The sequence below is a fragment of the Perognathus longimembris genome, chromosome 11 (genome assembly GCF_023159225.1).
Source record: "Perognathus longimembris pacificus isolate PPM17 chromosome 11, ASM2315922v1, whole genome shotgun sequence".
In the NCBI taxonomy this organism is placed as follows: Eukaryota; Metazoa; Chordata; class Mammalia; order Rodentia; family Heteromyidae; genus Perognathus; species Perognathus longimembris.
This window is the reverse complement of record NC_063171.1, coordinates 45,929,566-45,948,509: the sequence shown is the minus strand read 5'-3', so window position 1 is coordinate 45,948,509 and position 18,944 is coordinate 45,929,566.

Sequence of the window (18,944 nt, the reverse complement as noted above, 5' to 3'; positions counted from 1 at the left end):
GGCTAGGGCTCTACCACTTTGAGCCAAGGGTCACTTCTGGTTTTCTGGTAGATAATTGGAGATAAGAGTCTCACAGACTTTTCTATTGGTCTGGCTTTGAGCTGTGATCCTCAGATCTCAACCTCCCGAGTTGCTAGGATTATAGGTGTGAGTCACAGGTGCCTGGCTAGAATCCTTTTTATTAGTGTCTCTGAACTATACAACATGCTAGGTTGCACTGTGACACTGTCACACATGCAGATAACATTCTTGACTGTTTTTGCCTCTCATCTCACATTCTCCCTTCCTACTGCCCTTCCTGTTCTCTAATAAGAATTCCCTTCCACTTTCATTTCTTTTAAATATCAACAAATCAAAGCCATATGCATTTATAAGACAAAAAGAAATGCTAGAATGTTTCATAAAATATGAAATAACTGGATCAACCTAATTAATCTGCCCATCAGCTAACCTGTCTAACATTTCTGTGCTAACATTTGAGATTTTGATAGCTAGCATCATAGAAATATCGTCACATGCAGTACTGATTCCTGTACTGGAGAAATGATGAAATAATCATTGCACATATTCACTATGCTATACACAGATCTGAAAAAAATAATATCTAAACGTTTTCCTCTTTTTTTTACCCAAGGCTTTATACTTTCTGATTATTGTCTTTCCCATGTTGTTGTAGACACTTTTGTACTCTGTGCTTCTATGAGTTTCAGATTCCACAATGTCAGAACATGTGGCATTTGTCTTTCTGTGTTTGACTTACTTTGTTCAGTGTAATGTTCTTTAGTTCTACATATGTCCATCTGATTAGGGGCCCACTTTACCCCAGAAATATCTCATCCCAGCTTCACTGATTATATCTGCAATAGACATATTTCTAAATAAGGCCATGTTCTGAGTTACTGTGGGTTTAGAAATACAACATACTAATTCTGGATGGACATAATCAGCCTGTCGTAGGACGCATGAGTACACTAAAAGAGGGAGGCAGAGGCTGCAAGGAACTGCAGCAGTAGCAAGGCAGCCTGATTTATGAATTCAGAGCAAAGAACTATGTTGGGGGGGGGAAAGAAGAGGCTGTAAAGCAAGAAAAAAGGAGAAATTGAACTTTAATTTTCTTTGGGCTAGAGATAAAGAAGGAAGAAGAGGGAAGAAAGTTTCACTCCTTTCCATGGTTGACATTTCTTGGTTGTTCTCATTCTCAGTTTGTAGTTTATTCGTCTACTTCTGAAACTACAGTTTCCTGAAACAGTCTTCTTTTGGGGAATTCCAAACTTTCTCTCTCTCTCTCTCTCTCTCTCTCTCTCTCTCTCTCTCTCTCTCTCTCTCTCTCTCTCTCTCTCTCTCTCTTTCTCTCTGTCTTACTTGCTCTCTCGCTCTCTCATTCTCTCTCTCTTCTCCCTCTCTGGCTCTGTCTCTCTCTTTCTCTCTCTTCCTGTTCTTACAAATCAACTGATATCATATGAACCCACCCTCACAACTTCATCTCAACAGACCAAAGTTGCCATCTCTTAAAAACAATTCACATTGGGGATTAAGGCTTCAACATCTGAGTTGGTAGGGCAGGATCATGCAGTTATTCACTACCCTGGCCCCTTCATATTCTTCTCACATGCAAAATGCATTCATTCTCAATAGTCCCCAGTCTTAACTTATTTGAGAATGAATTGCCTTTGGTTTTTGTTGTTGTTATTGTTATTTGACAGAACTGGAGTTTTAACTCAGGGCCTTGTGTGTGCTAGGCAAGCCCTCTACCACTTGAATCATATTTCCAGCCTGGTTTTACATTGGTTATTTTGAAGGCAGAGTCTTGCTTTACACTCAAGTCAGTCTGTGCTACAATTCTCCTTCTGGATCCCCCTGTCACTGGACATGAAAAGCACTGCAGAAAGTTACTGTGCTTCTACCATAGGCATGTGTCACAGCACCCCTCCATTGGTTAAGAGGGAGTCTAAGGAACTGGGCTGGGGGCTGGGAATATAACCTAGTGGTAAAGTGCTCACCTGGTATACATGAAGCCCTGGATTCGATTCCTCAGCATCACATATATAGAAAAAGCCAGAAGTGGTGTTGTGTCTCAAGTGGCAGAGTGCTAGCCTTGAGCAAAAAGAAGCCAGAGACAATGCTCAGGCCTTGAGTTCAAGCCCCAGGACTGGCAACAAAAACAAAACAAACAAACATAAAGAACTGGGCTGACCTCAAACTAGAATCCCTTAATCTACAAGTAGTTAGGATTACAGGCTCGAGTCACTGCATCAGCTTCTCTGTGCATTCTAAAGTCCAGAGTCTGATCTGCATATCTATATCAGACATGGGTGAGACTCTAGGTATGACACATCTGACACCTAGAGACCGCATTCCTCTGCAGTTGTGAGTTTCTGCTGTTGAAGTACCGTGATGGGACAGGGATAGGATGGAAAATTCTAATCCCACAAGAAAGAACTAAGAAGCATAAAGCAATTCCAAAACTAAAACTTAGCAAATTCCATTATGTCATATGACTCTAGATCAATCTCTGTTTTAGACTTTGGGGATGCACTGAGCTGACAATGCAAGAAAACCAGAGTCTGAGTTCAAGTCTGAGTCAAAATCCAAAAGCAAGAAATGAGCAGTGTCATAGCTACAAGACAATCAGACAGAAAGAATTATTTCTTATTCAAACATTTTGTTCTATTTAGACCTTCAGTGGGTTAGATGAGGCCCCCCCCTCACATGGAGAGGACAATTTGCTTTTGTAGGCCTACCAATCCAAATGTTAATTTCATTCAGAAACAACTCATTAAGTGAAAGGGAATATCAAAATTGACAGACAAAGGATAAAAAGACAAATGACTCCAAAAGCAATACTTGCAAAACCATTTGGTGTAAATCAACTGATGAGTTGGTGTACCAACTCATGCAGGGAGAGGGGAAGGGGGAGGGGAGAGAGGGGAATAAGGGAGGAGGTAACAAATAATACAAGAAATGTACCCGTGGCCTAATGTATGAAACTGTAAATAAATAAATAAATAATAATAAATAATTTAAAAAAACAACTCATTGTGGTAATCAAAATAGTACCTTACAATTAACTGTCACAGGACCCAAGGAAAATGCGGAACACTGGTCTTCTGTAGGATTAATTCTGCCTCTTCATTTGGTTCTCTTCTTCTGACTCTCTCCCTAAGGACACTGGCCAAGTGTTCTGTGGACCAGGTAAAAAAGGATATCAGAAAATAGAAGCAGAGTGGAGACAGAAACAAGATGTATGAGTATTAGACCAACACACTGGGAGTAAAATTCAGCTTGGGTAACTTAATAGTTTATAGAGGCAGGCATTTTGTAATTTTTAATGTTCTTTTTTATATCCTTTGGGTATTTTTATTATCTTTAAGTAGTTGTCCAGAGATGTTTCAATTCAACACATCAGTTTATGAGTACAATTCATCTTCCATCATTCTCCCCCATCTCGCCCAAATCCACCTATTCCTTCAATTTTCCTAGTTCTACTTTCACACATATACATATATGTCATGATTTCATTGGCCTGCTCCTGTCTCCATTCATTTACCCAAGAGGTAAATTGTTAATAATCTTCTTGTATTTAGCCAGTATCTCTAGTAGATCAAAAGCATGAATTTACAAATAAATATGAAACTTACATACATATTCAGAATATGGAAAGTGATAAAGCAGGATGAAACACCTTTTAAAAAGAGAGGAGGGAAGACTTTACTCTGTTCCCACAGTGTCCCTGACCCTCATCTCAAACCCCCAAAACTCTTTGAGATAAATACAATCATACCCATGTCACAGAAATAGAAAATGGAATAAAGACATGTTCCTGTCATGATAGAGAAAGGACTCAAGTAGGGGCATTTCAAGTTTGCTATCCTCCACATTCAACAACTGATCTTCTGCCAATGATAGCTCCCCTCTTCTTTCTCCACAAGTGCAATTCTCTAAGAGGATATAATCCTCTTGTCAGCATCAAAAATAAATCTGGGTACTGAGTATCTGAGCTCTGGAATCTATTAAGCATTTTAATCAGAGATGAGAGTTGCAAGAAGCTGTCAGTAGGCTCGTTCCCAGGTAAATACCTTTGCTCATGCCTCATCACTTCTAATAAGACAATAATAACATATTTAATCCTACCCTCCACAGTTAGTGAGTCATTCCTAATTATGTACATCTGCAAGAAAAATCTTTGGTAGGCCCTGAGATGACGCTATCCTGTGTGGTTTCACAAATTTCATGGGACCATTCATGTCAAGAGGAAAGGAAAAATACATACTCTCCCCACACAGAAAGTTATACAAGAAGACATCAAATTCAATTCAACTGTGAAAGAGCCAGGGGCTGTTCATCATAATTAATAGAGCTGAATTAAAGACAAGTTGGACTTTTTTTCTCAACTTATCTACTAGCAAGGAAGGAATCAGCACATTTTTATTCCTTGGGAAAACATCTGTAGAACTGGGTTATCTTATATAGTCAGACATAACATGCCTTAAACTTTGTTGCCGGTCAGATCCCACTGAAAGAAAAACAATAGACTGACATGTGATTCCTGTATCCCTATAACATGTCCCAGTTTTTGTTAACTAATACTTGAATTAATTGATGAGTTATTCCAAACAAAGAGCAATTAGATTTGGTATAGCTCTTTTCTTAAGTTGCCAAAGGACATATTTGACTCTTATAATGTTCATCAGTATAGTTAGTTGGATAATTCTGCCTTGAATAAAGGGGGCTGTTCTCTCTTGCCCCAGTATTTGGTTGAGGAAGCCATCTAGAGAAGGCATAGAAGTACTGAGTTTTGAATTATATATTCACACACACACACACACACACACACACACACACACACACGAACTATGCAGTACTCCACAAAGCTCCTCAATATTAAATTTGCTTCCTCCAAAAAATAGTAATGAACCCATGCAACCTGTGTTTCTCTGTGTCTGGCTTACTTCACTTCATATAATTTTTCCAAGACTTTCTATTTACTTGCAAATGGTACAATATCATTCTTCCATGATTGAATAGAATTCCATTGTGTATATATACCATTCATCCATTGCATAAACTGCTTTGTTGAATGGCAATTCCTTAGTACAACTATTTAAAGATTAAAAATATTCAAAAAAGTAGTAATGAATTTTTTTTTTAGTTTTGGGGTTTGAACTCGGGGCATGGGTACTGTCCCTAAGCAGTTTTGCTCAAGGCTAGTGTTCTACCACTTTGAGTCACAGCTCTACTTCCAGTACTCAGGTGGCTAATTGAAAATAAGAGTCTCACAGACTTTGTTGCCCAGGCTGGATTTGAACTGGAATAACAGATCTCAGCCTCCTAAGTAGCTGGGGTTACATTCTTTAAAACCATTAATAACAGCTTACAAGCTTACATAATAACAAGTTAGAGGAAGCTCCACTTCCCCTGATAATCTCAATTTGGGTTACTAAACAAGAAGAAGAGGAATGTTGCACATTGTAGCCTGATAAGACATCTTGTTTTGTCACACGATGAAGTGTAAACTGTCACTAGTTCACATACCCAGTTCTTTCATCTTATGCCATCTGCTCCTTTGCCTCCACTACCCATTGTAGGACATCTCAGCTGTTGCCAGTGAACTGGAATTGTGCCCTCTCTGTGATCTGCTACCAGACAAGCATTTGACATTCATCCCTGAATCTGATGGGACTCATTTCAATTGCAGAGCTATGCTCTGTAGTAATAACCTTAGCATGCTTGAACCAGGCTGACTAGGAAGTTTCTGTACTATTTCACAGCCTCCTTGGATCTAGAATAGCATGCAAGTCTGATAAGTACTCAACACCCTCCCAAAAAAATGCATGAGCCATGAGTAAAAAAACGAAAACACATTATTATTCTCTCTGACTTCTTTCTCCCAGGAGCACTATCTTCTTTGGATTTATACCACATGACATATTTATTTCTTCAATATGCATGTTCTGGCACCTCTGCTGGGCTCTGATACACAAAATCATCACCTCAAATGAAGAGCAGATAGCCAAGAAGACTCATTCGTGTACTCAGGAAGGGATTTAAATGTAGTCTGATGAAGTTATCTTCAAGTGAAGTTACACATCAGTCCCAGAGACGCACTGAATGATTGACAGAACGAATTTGCCATCCTGACTGAAACTTACATTTAGTCATCAGAATGCACCAGCTCTAATACAAAATCACTTTAAGTTGTAATGAAGCCTTGAGTGGGAAAAATTATCTTGGTTTTTTTATGGTTTATAGCCTTAATTTGTTCGATGTAAACCTCCTAAGTGTACTACAAGAAAGGTCAGACTTTTATGTCTCAATATGCTGAAAGCCTTTCACAATGGGAGTGAATTAGAGCCTCAAAAACCTAGCAAAAGAGGGAAGAAAATGTGGAGGGAAAGGAGAGGAATCTGCTGTTGAGAACTCCCATTCGTGAGGGTTCACCCTTATCATAGGATTCTCCTTTTTCTTGTATCTTGTCAAAGTGTTCCTGGACATTTTCTGGGGGAGATCATGAGGGTTCACTTATACCCTTGATAGTCTTCCCTGGACTAGGACCAATAAGGCCTCTGTGAGCCACATCTTCTTCATATTTCTAGTCTTTACAGCCAGTCATCCTTCATGACCACACCTAGATCATCAAACTGTCACTGCTTCCCAGCAACCATCACTCTTCAGCTTTACAACCTGCATGGCAGACAGAGTTTGTCATTGGCCCCATATCTGCTTCTATTTTCTCTCAAACAGCAGGCTTGCAACAGTACTCAGGCCTCGAATTATGGTTGGCTTGCACCAAACAAAACAACCAGACTCCTCAATCTCTGAATCTCCCTTTAGGTAGTGAAAAGCTCCAGTTCTAATCACGGAGACAGAAATAAGGAAGGGATGCAGTTCTGTAAAAACTTTAGCATTTCAAGGTGAGACGTAGAAACCATTCTCTTTCCTCTACCCCTCAGCATGAATACAAATTCTATGCTTAAAACTATAACCAACAGCTTCCACCAACAGGAAACAAACCAATGCTAAGGTGGAGGCAACAGATTGGAAGAGATTGGGGTTTTGACAACAGGGCTGAGATACTGCTTTCACCCTGTATTTCCAAACTCTCATCTCCTTATTTAAAACCACTAGATGCTCTTATTGCTTAGGCCATTGTTAGTTGAGAACTGTGGCCATTCATTCCCTGCTACCTTGACCCCTCCAGTGACGGGTGTCTTCGTAATGATACATAAAATTTCTTGTTTTGTTATTGTATCTTATCCATTTCCTTTCCAGAGTATATGCCACACAAGGTCCTACTTAATTTACCACTAGTCTCAACATTAAGAATATTGCCTGGCACATACTAGATCTAGGTGCCATAAATAATGGTAAGTAAAATGAGATTTGTTGAGAAAGAACACACTGGTGCTTTAAGTGCCAGAGAGAGCTTTGTGATTGAGTAGGCTGAATGCCTGGGAGTCATGGCTTGCTCTGCTTCCCAGCATTCCACCGGATATTCCTAGCATGGGAAAAATTAAATATGAAGTTTCAAATCATTTCCACTGCAGGTCTATCACCATTATACCATCATAAAGTCAAAAATCCTTACACTGAGTTACTATAAGTCAGGGACTGTTTGTATATGAAAAGACAGCTCTGGGTACCTAGGAAGACAATTACCAGCAGTGAGGATTGGCAGGGAAGAGTCAGGCTAATTCTAATCCAAGTGCCCAGCAATCAGAATGAACTCTCTTCCACTACAAAATGGGGATACTGGAGCCCAAATTTACACACTCACCCCTTTCTCAGGGTTACACTAGAACTGTGTGCCCCTTGCTGTAGTTTGAGGTGTCTGAGCCTGAGGTAGGAAGTGTGTAGTCCCCATCTTCACTGTGATAAATAATCTGTTGTGATGGGTTCTTGCGTTGTTTCTAGGGTTCTGTGGAGCCTGTTTAAGGTGTCTGACCATGCTGCAGACAGCCCGGAGGGGGCTGGGATCCAGGGAGCATTAACAACTTGGCTTACTTATGAGCACTAGGAAAGTGGCAAAGGTTTACACCCGCAAAGTTTCATGGACTCCTCACCACTGAGATAGTGGCGAAGGATAGCTTTCAGGAAAAGTGAGATGGTCCCCAGTTTCTTTGTTTACGCCTCACAGGCTAGGAGAAGACATCATAGCAGGCTTACTAAGCATAGTTACATATGTGTGTGACTTTTACCAACAGAACAAATGCCTAAATCAGAAAAGCTCAAACACAGTTTTTTGTTTGGTTTGGTTGGGTTTTGTTGGTTTCAGTGTTGTTGTTGTTGTTGTTTATGGGTTCTTTTGTTCATTTATGTATTTGTTTGCATGGGGGGGGGGGTCTGAGGGTTGAACTCAGGGCCTGGGCACTATCTCTGAGATTTTTGCCCAAGGCTAGCACTCTACCACTTGAGCCACAGCTACACTTTGGGGAGTGGGGTGTTTGATTGGGTATAAGAGTCTTACAGATTTTCCTTCCCAGCTAACTTCAAACTATGATCCTCAGATCTCAGCCTCTTGAGTAGCTAGGATTGCAGGCGTGAGCCACCAGCATCAGGCTTCAAGTGCAGTTTTGAAAGAATAAAATAAGAAGCATTGACTTCCTCAAAAACTTGTTCTCATCACTGTATCTCATCTGAGTACCCTAGATACTGTATATACTGGTATTAGAACTAGTGAAGGGAAAAGGAATATTAAAATCAAGAGACAAAAGATAAAAAGACAAACAACTCCAAAAGCAATATTTACAAAACCATTTGGTGTAAACCAGCTGAACAACTCAATGGGGGGAGAGGGAAAGGAAGAAGGTAGAAATGAGGGAGGAGGTATAAAATTGTACAAGAAGTGTATCCACTACCTTATGAATGAAACTGTAACCCCTCTGTACATCACTGTGACAATAAATAAATAATTATTCCAAAAACAAATTGTTCTCACCCGCTGAGTGGGAGAACAGCCTCCCATACGCCTTTTCATGGCTACTGAATAGTCTTTTCACACAGGCTGAGACAAAAGTGATTGCCATCCACTCTCTGTACTTCTTAATGCCAGCCTTTTCTCCCTGGGCATGGCTTTCTATTTCAAGCCTATTGATCCCACTGACATTATCAATATTACTTTAGTGACAAAAACCTCAGAACTGTACAGAACATTTAGCAAGAACACTGAGTCTCTCATAGCAGATGGATATTATATAGTTTCAAACTGCATAGGGCCTCCCCAACTCAGTAACTATTCTGATGGAACTGCAATTATAATTGGAAACATGACTTTCAATGTAGAGAATCAGTGTTCAGGTAGAAAAGAGATGCTGAAAGTCAGCTATGCTACCATATTCTAACATTTTATATTTCTCCTTTAACACCTTGAGCAACCTGTCTAAGTTACTTTGAGTAGCTGTCTGTTAGAAATCCTTTTTTTAAATTATTTTCTGAATAATTATGTATTTATTGTCAAAGTGACATACAGAGGGGTTACGGTTTCATACGTAAGGCAGCGGGTACATTTCTTGTACACTAAGTTAGAAATCCTTCAGATCCAGGAATTCTAGGACACTGAGCCTAGCCTGTGGCTACTAGAAACCTCATCTGTATTTTAGCCAAAATCCAGCACACATGCTCATAATGTATGTTCCACTCACACCCATTTCTAACATGAGGACTCCTGGGATCAGAAAAGATCAAGCTCACCTTGCCCACTGGTCAGAAAGCCTTGGTTCAAATTCAAGTCTCTTGACTCCCAATCCTCTACACTTTGTGCAACGAGAGATGATGTAATTCAAGTCCCTTCATAATGGTGGACAATCTGCTGTGGACACAGCCCCAATACTGAATCTATTGCACCATGGTTGGCGCACACAGCACATGGAACAGCAATGGGAATTTTCTCTCCTGTGTTCTAACATACCAGTTCAATTAATGTAATCAATTTAACATGGGTTTTTTTGGCACTGGGCCCTTACTCTTAATGTATGTTGTCATTTATAGAATCAACATATGTTTGCTAGAGAAAAGACAGTTAAAAATAGAGAAAGTCAACCCTGTCTATCAGAGGGCTCATCATCTAGAGATTCAACCAGCCATGGATTGCAAATCATCTGTACTGGACAGGTAAATATTTTTCTTGTCATCATTCCCTAACCAATACAGTACTACAGTTATTTACTTAGTGTTTACATCACCTTCCCTACACCCTGATTTTGGACTCCTGGATTCTAAAACTGGGGGGGGGAGGAGAGAGAGAGAGAGAAGAAGAAGAAGAAGAAGAAGAAGAAGAAGAAGAAGAAGAAGAAGAAGAAGAAGAAGAAGAAGAAGAAGAAGAAGAAGAAGAAGAAGAAGAAGAAGAAGAAGAAGAAATTCTATTGTCCTAAATCCCTCTTGGTGGTGATTTGTTGTGCCTTCCTTAAGAAATGGGTGCAGGCTTGCAGGAGTGCTTTCTTCTTTCATCTGTCTGGCTCAGTGTGAAGAAGTGTGGCTGGTTTCTCTCTCCATGGTGGTGTGAAGGCATCCTGGGGGAAAAAAAACTTGTTGTTTTCTGCCCTTTATTTTCTTTAGATTTCTTTGCATCTTTGATTCTCTGGGGCTTTTTAAATGAATATTTTGAAGTTAATACAGCTTTTTCATGTTGTAAAGATGAAAAACAACATTCTCTTAGGACTTTCTAAATCCTAACCACAATCTTGCAGCTAAGTTTGATTTATCCTGCCGACATGTTAATGAAAGTTACTTCATACTTGTCTATTCTGCACCTCCTTTTCATTGCAGGGGGCTGGGTAGCAGTACTAGGGTTCAAACTCAAGACTGCACACTTGCTAGGTTGACTCTCTACCACTTGAATCACCTCAAGCCCTGTTTTTCCACTGATGTTTGAGATAGGGTCTCACTTCTCACTTGGGCATGTGCCTCAATGATGGTCCATCTACTTTAGGCTTCTCGTAATTGCTAAGATTTCAGACATGTGCCACCATGTCTAGCTTCCTTCTGTGGAGATGGAGTCTCCTAGATCCATGATCCAAATCTCCAACTCCCAATGAAGGACAGAGTTGTTGTTGTTTTTTAATGCAGGTTGGCCTTGAACCACAACCATCCTTGTCTTAGCCTCCCAAGGACCTAGGATTGTGAATCACTGGCAGCCAGTTCCTCTTCACCTTGTGATGCTACAAGAAAAATAATCTGAATTGCCATTAGGCTCTTAAAGAAGTGCTCCTTTTAACTTCTCCCTAGTTACAGAGACAGGGGACTAGGTCAGTTAATTGTGAACTTACCTAGATTTATGCACTCTTTGCATCATCCCCATCTCTGCATTCCTAGAGGATATAGTATAAGATATCACCACATCCCTTGCTCAATTTCTGATGATTCTATAGAAATATTTGATCTAAAAGTACATTAATACTAGATGAGATATAGATGGCATAGGTATAGATTCTGGTAGACACATGGATAATATTAGTTGGCCTCAGCCAGGCATAGTAGTTCACACTTTATAATCCTAGCTCCTAGGGAGATGGAGATTGGAATCACTGCAGTTTGAGACCAACCTAGGCAAAAAGAAGTTTATATGAACACACCCATTTCAGGGAAAAATCTGGGCACAGTAGCACATGCCTGTCATCCCAACCACAGCAGGAAGTGTTAATAGGAGAATCACAATCCAGGCTAGGCCAGGAAAAAAAATATGAATCTATCTAAAAAATAACCAGTGAAAACACAGGGCTGGAAGTATAGCTCAAGCAGTGGAGTGTCTTCCTAACAAGCAAGAAGAACCTAAGTTCAAGACTCAGTCACACATAAACATAAATGTTGACCACAATATTCTTCTAATGAAAACACACTGCTTCTAATAAGTATCACTTCCCTTCCTATTAGTGGCAAGAAATTCACACAAGTCACAGATCTCTAGCTTGTGATACCAGTTTTCCCCCTTTTACTTCAGGTGGGCACTATGTTGTCTTGTCTCTCCCCCCAATACCTCCTTGCTTTCAAATGTGAGTTATTGATCCCACAAATATTTTTGTCTCTCAGAGAAAAAGAAAAAACTACAAGCTGGGCACCAGTGGCTCATGTTTGTAATCCTAGCTACTCAGGAGGCTGAGATCTAAGGATCACAATTCAAAGCCAGGCAGGCAGGAAAGTCTGTGAGACTCTTATCTCCAATAAATTACTCAGAAAAAGCCAGAAGCGGTGCTCTTGCTCAAGTGGTAGAATCCTAGCCTTGAGTATAAGAAGCCCAGGGACAGCACCCAGACCCTGAGTTCAAGCCCCATGACAGGCAAACAAACAAACAAAAACTGTAAAATGAGAGTATGATACAAAACTATTTCTTACTTCAAAAGACTCACAATTCCTGAGTAGATGAGATTATTGAAAGAGGATTTTTCTAGAACACTCCCACAAAGCCCATATTGAAAAGCAACATTTTAGATGAGTCTTTTGTTTTGTTTTGTTTTGTTTTGGGGGGGGGGGGGTGCAGAGCCTGGGCAGGCTCTCTGAGCTTTTTCATTCAAGGCTAGCACTTTATGCCTTTGAGCCACAGTACCACTTCCCATTTTCTGATGCTTAATTGGAGATAAGAGTCTTGCAGCCTTTTCTGCCCAGGCTGGCTTCAAATCGGGGCTGGCTTCAAACCTACATCCTTAGAACATAGCCTTCAGAGTAGTTAGGATTATAGGTATGAGCCACTGATGCCTGGCTAGATCGTCAATTTTATGATTTAAAAAAAAATCCAGTTGGATTTCACTAACCACAATGCCTCAAATTCCAGTACAGTCAGCATGCACTGAACTCTACACAGCCTCAAATAACATCACACTAAAGTTTTAGGGTATTTACCTTATGAGTAATGCAAGTATAGACTGATGGCCAACATTTAATGCTAGATAGATAGAGTATGTGGAAACTTCCACAGGAAAGGTTCTATCTCATCCCCTATTGTGAACCAACACAAATGTAGAAAAAGATTTATTTCTATCAATAAGTCAGATTTTTTTTCTAATGCTGAAAATAAACATGAAATTTGATGGATATCCTAATTCCTATCATGTTAATGTCCCTTATTATAGTGGACCAGATCTCAATCCTAAACATAGTGGAGATTTCCAAATTAAATAAATAATTCTTCAGTTCTACTAGCATTTAACTGAATGGAAGTGAATTTTGAGGGTTAAAATGGTTAGTGTTAGAAGTGAAAAAGATTATACATAGCTCTTTTCATACAGCAAAGAAAATATAAGATACCCTTTCACTAGGAACTGAGCATCTTTTTCCAATTTCCCTCTAGGAAGTTCTGTCAACCAACTTGAAATGCACACTGCTAAGCAGATGCTACACACTTGTAGTCCGTTCCTCATGCTCATCACTAAATGTGGTGAAACATTCCTTTGTCTCTACATCAGACACTAACTGAGGATCCAAGGCATGGGAGAATATAAATATTTTCACACAAGAAAGAATTATATTCTGATTTTCTGCTCCTTGGCCCAAAGGTTTGCATTGCTGTGACAGTTTATCAATTTCACAACAGACTTAGCTTCAACATGGTACAAGCTACTGAGTAGCTTTCCTTTGTTTCATAATAATTTTTAACCCAAGGATGATGAAATATCAGGCATATATCTTTATAAACTTGTCAACCCCATGGGGAATTATGGTATTTTTTGTATACAAAAGTACAATCTCTCCTCACAGGGAGATAGAGCTAGGTCAGGTGGGCCCAGGACCATGCAATTCAAGGTTGGATGTGGGTCTGAGTAAATAGATTAATGTCTAAAAAGAAGCAGCTATAAAATAAAACTAGTGAAGTAGTATACTTCACATCCCAATAAGATGCTAAGGGTCCCTTCTGGGGAAGCCAAATCTGTTGTCATATCTAAGAACATGTCAGAAGCCAGAGAGACAGCAAGATGGCACCCCAAGGAAGCAGACACATATAATGTGAGCAAAACTAAATTATTCTCAGGCACTGGTCACATATGAATATATGGCTTAGGCACTCTGTTTTGAAGATCTGAACTCAGGGAACATGTAGTTCATAAAGGGTAAGAACACACACACACACACACACACACACACACACACACACACACACCAAGCTAGAAGCAAAAGGTCAGGCAAGGTCAAGTCCTCATATTTCTCTGCAGCTGAAAAACCTAGAAAAATGTGTCATTGGCAACACAGGATCCAGCAGAATTGAGGAGTTCTACATCTCTTTCAAATGGCTTATCTACCTATTACAGCTCTGGGATTGTGACTCAGCTGTAGCCCCAGCTTCCATGGGTACCTTTATTCTGATCATAACCTCTGCAATCTTAATTATAAATCCTGAAGTTCACCACCACCACCACCACCACCCCCCACCCCACCCAGTATGCCCTATAACTGGACCCACATCTTCAAACTGAATGTTTTCTTCCCTGGGTTACAAAAAAAAAAAAAAAATCCCGGGGCCAGGACCCTAGGAAATGTCTGGAGCTCTGGTGTCCATGAATTATATTCCTGGGCACAGAACCAACCTGCATAGAGTCAGAAAGATGAATAGCCCACAGTCCTCATTAAATTCTCTAACTACTTAAGGGAACAAGCACCCTTCTTGGATCTATAGTCTGTTATGGCCATAGCCCATAGGCATCAGCGTCTAGAGCCTTTATTCTCAGCCAGCCACTACAGCCGACAACCAAGCCTAAATATTTGGACTAAACAACACAACTAGGAGGCCAATATGTGGTTCACACTTTTGTCAGGAGGAACTCATTAAGTCAAACACCCCACACTTGAATTTTCTTTGTTTCCAAATGGAGAGTTCACTGAGCTATCCCAACTTTGGACCCCAGAAATTAGACAGAAACAAATATCATCTCTTTAAGAACAATAAAGAAATTGAAAAAAAAACAATAAAGAGAAATCTGCTAATAGCATTAGCATTTTTTCAAAACATTTGACCATAAAATTGCCCATATATTTCAGAGATGTTTAGAGTCAATAAAATATGGAGACTTGCCACCTTTGGCAGGCTAGCACAACTTCTATTGTGACCTTTTAGAATCCATTCCACTTACTGGGAACTTTTTCTGCTCTTTATTGAAAGGAGCTTGTGCCTCAAAGGCTCATGTGATAGAAGGTTGATCCTCAATACATTTATGTTCAGTGTTGATGGATTTTTTTAAGGAAGCTAGTGGATAGTAGTTAGGTCATTGGGAACACCACACCAAGAAGTGATTAATGTAGTTCTTCTAGAACCCTAGTTAGTGCCTGCAAGAGCAAGCTATTATAAAAAGAGTCAGCTGATTGTTGAACTCACTTTGCTCCATGTTTTTACATGTACCCCTCTCCCTCTCCCATGCACTACCACTACACTGTTATCACCGTGTTCTGACACAGCCAGAGGTGCCCATGGAAACTGTGGGCCAATAAACCTCTCTACTTCTTATAATACCTAATCTCAAGCACTTTTTTGGGGGGGAGGGGGCAGGTCCTAGGGCTTGAACACAGAGCTTTGGGCACTGAAACTGAGCTTTTTTGCTCAAGGCTAGCACTCTACCACTAGAGCCACAGCCCCACTTTCAGCTTTTTTGGTAGCAAATTAGAGATAAGTCTCACAGGCTGGCCTGTCCTGGCTTACTTCGAACCATGATCCTCAGATCTAAACCACCTGAGTAGCTAGGATAATAGGCATGAGCCATCAGCACCTGGCTCAAGTACTTTATATAGCAACAGGGTATAGACAGGTTTCTACCTGTCCTTTTACCTAACTCTCTAAATGTTTACAAATGGCCCAGTACTCTGATCTCATGTGACTCTTCTTCTGAAATCCAGTAGAAAGGAGACTGCTCACAGATAAAGGACACAGTTTGTCTTCATTTCTCCCATCCCTCAATCAATATTTTCTTTGCCTCCAAGATGGTAGCTAGCGGAACACCCTGCCACAGATTTCTGACACCTCCTCCAGAACCTTAAGAGTCTGACTGCTCAATACCTGAGTGGATATTAGGCCTCTGGGTTATGAATTCCCTTAACCAATTGGGCTATAAGGAGAAAAAAAGACACCAAAATGAATAAAATTAGAGGTATTAAAAGGATATCATAAAAAATAAAATAAAATTCAGAATAATATGAGGAAATCCTTTTCAAACCTTTATTCAAGAAAACTACAAAATCTAGTAGAAAGTGATGCATTCCTAGAAAACCTCAATACACCAAAATTGAGCCAAGAGGAGAATAGAAATGGTAGGACAAAAAGTGAACAAATATAGAAGTGATACTCACTTGACACTACGTTGAAAATGAACTGTACAACTTGAGGGGAAAGAGAGTCAGGAGGGAAAAACAAATTTAAAAACAGGTTGCTTTTAAAAAAAAAAGCTATGGAGAAGCTAGGAATCATATAGTACCTTAACATAATAAAGGTTCTATGTGACAAAGAGGTAGCCAATATCACAGTAGCAAGACTTTGTCTTAAAAAAGAAAACACTTAGGAATTAACTTATTCAAGAAGACAAAGACTTGAAAAATTAAACTATGAAACTATTTCTTGCTGAATGAAATTAAACAGGGCATAAATGAAAATATATCCTAGGTTCATGAACTGGAAGACAATATTGTTAAGATATCAACACTAACTGAAACAACTACAGATTCATTGTAGTAACTATGAAAATCCCAATAACATTTTTTAAGAAATAGGAAAAAAAATCCTTCAGTGCATTTTGAATTTTAAAGGACATAATTAGCGAACTCACACTCATTTCAAAACTTGCCACAGTACTCAAACAGTGCAATATAGGCATAAAGACAGACATATGACCAATAGAGTGTAATAGGGAGCTCATAAATAAATCCTCATCTATGTGCTCAAATGACTTTGACAAGGTACAAAGCCCCTTGGATGGGGAAAAAGACAATCTTTTCAAGATATGCTACCAGGGAAAACTCAATATTTACGTTCAAAAGAATGAAGCTGGACTGGGAATATGACTAAGCGGTAGTGTGCTTGCCTCACATGCATGAAGCCCTGGGTTCAATTCCTCGGCACCACATACACAGAAAACCCGGAAGTGGTGCTGTGGCTCAAGAGGTAGAGTGCTAGTCTTGAGCAAAAAGAAGCCAGGGTCAGTGCTCAAACTCTGAGTCCAAGCCCCAGGACTGGCAAAAATAAATAAATACATAAAGCTGGACCCTTAAGCTTAATGCCATACATGCACACTTACTCAAAAGTATCCTAAACATAAAATGTGAAACTATAATATTTTTAAATATAGGGTCAAAGTTCCATGACGAAAGGATGTGGAAATACTTTCTGCACCTAACACCACAGGCATGGTCAATAAAAGAAAAAATAAATCTCTCGTTTTTTGTTTTGGTCCAAGACTGGGACTCAAACTCTGTATCTGAGACTTGCTTTTGCTCATTGGCTAGTGCTCTGTGACCTGAGCCATGCCTCCAACCTCAAGAAATAATAGACAAATCTGACTTCATGAAAAGGCAAATAATATACCTGATTAGAGTGAACATCCAAAATACAAAGAAAATTCAAAAATAGCAAAAACAATGTACCATCCAGAAAAGATTCAAAGAGACATATCTCCAAAGAAGATGAACAAATGATCAATAAGTGTCTCAATAGATAACATAATATAACTAACCACTAGGAAAACATGAGCCAAAACTTGAATGTAGCTGGGCACCAGTGGCTACTCAGGAGACTCAGATCAGAGGATCATGGTACAAAGCCAAGCAGTAGTCTGTGAGTCCCTTATCTCCAATAAACTACCAAAATAAAAAAAATCCAGAAGTGGCGTTGTGGCTCAAGTGGTAGAGTGCTAACCTTGAGCAAAAGAAGTTCAGGGTCAACATCCGGGCCCGAAGTCCAAGCTCAAAGACTGGAAAACAAAATAAAACGAAACATCACAACCATTAGAATGACTATTATTTAAAAGAAAAATATGAAGCAACAAGTGTCGGTGAGGATGAAGAGTCATTATGTCTCCTACACAGTACTGGTAAAAATGCACAATAGTATAGCCACTGTGGAAAGCAGTATTTGGTTCAATCAATCAATCAATCAATAAATAAATAAATAAAAATAAAATTCTCCTTTACCATATGACCCAGCAACCTCTGAAACCAGAGAAAGCAGAATCTCAAAGAGATTATCTATACACCTGAATTTGTAACAGCATTGTTCACAAGAGCTAAAATGCAAAAGTAATCCAAGTGTCATTGATAAATGAGTAGATAAACAAATTATGGAGTCCTCGTGTTATGAAATAGTACTGAGCTTAGCAAGGAAGAAAATATAACATGCATAAACCTGAAGATGTTACAGTAAGTAAAACAAACCAACCACATTAAAAAAAAATGTAGGGGCTGGGAATATGGCCTAGTAGTAGAGTGCTTGCCTCGTATACATGAAGCCCTGGGTTCGATTCCTCAGCACCACATATATTTTACTTTTTATTTCTGAGCACCACATATATGTATTTTTTTTCTAAGCCAGAAGGGGCCCTATGGCCCAAGTGGTAGAGTGCTAGCCTTGAGCAAAAGAAGCTCAAGGACAGTGCCCATACTCTGAGTTCAAGCCCCAGGACTGGAAAAAAAAAAAAAAGTTAAGATGTTAACTTTTGTACAAGCCCTGAGTTTAAATCCCAGTACAAAAGAAAAAAAAATAAGATGGCAAGTAACTTTGTGTGTGTGTGTGTGTGTGTGTGTGTGTGTGTGTGTGTGTGTACTTTATCACAGGGAAGAGAAGAGGAGGAGGAGGAGGAGGAAGGAGAGAGGGGAGGAAGAAGAGGAAGGAGAGAGGGGAGGAAGAAGGGGAAGAAAGAATGGGGAAGGGGAGGAGGAGGGAGAGGGGGAAAGATGCCAGTGACTCATGCCTATAATCTTAGCTAATCAGGAGGCTGAGATCTAAGAATTGAGGATTAAAATCAACCCAGGCATGAAAGTTCTTTAGA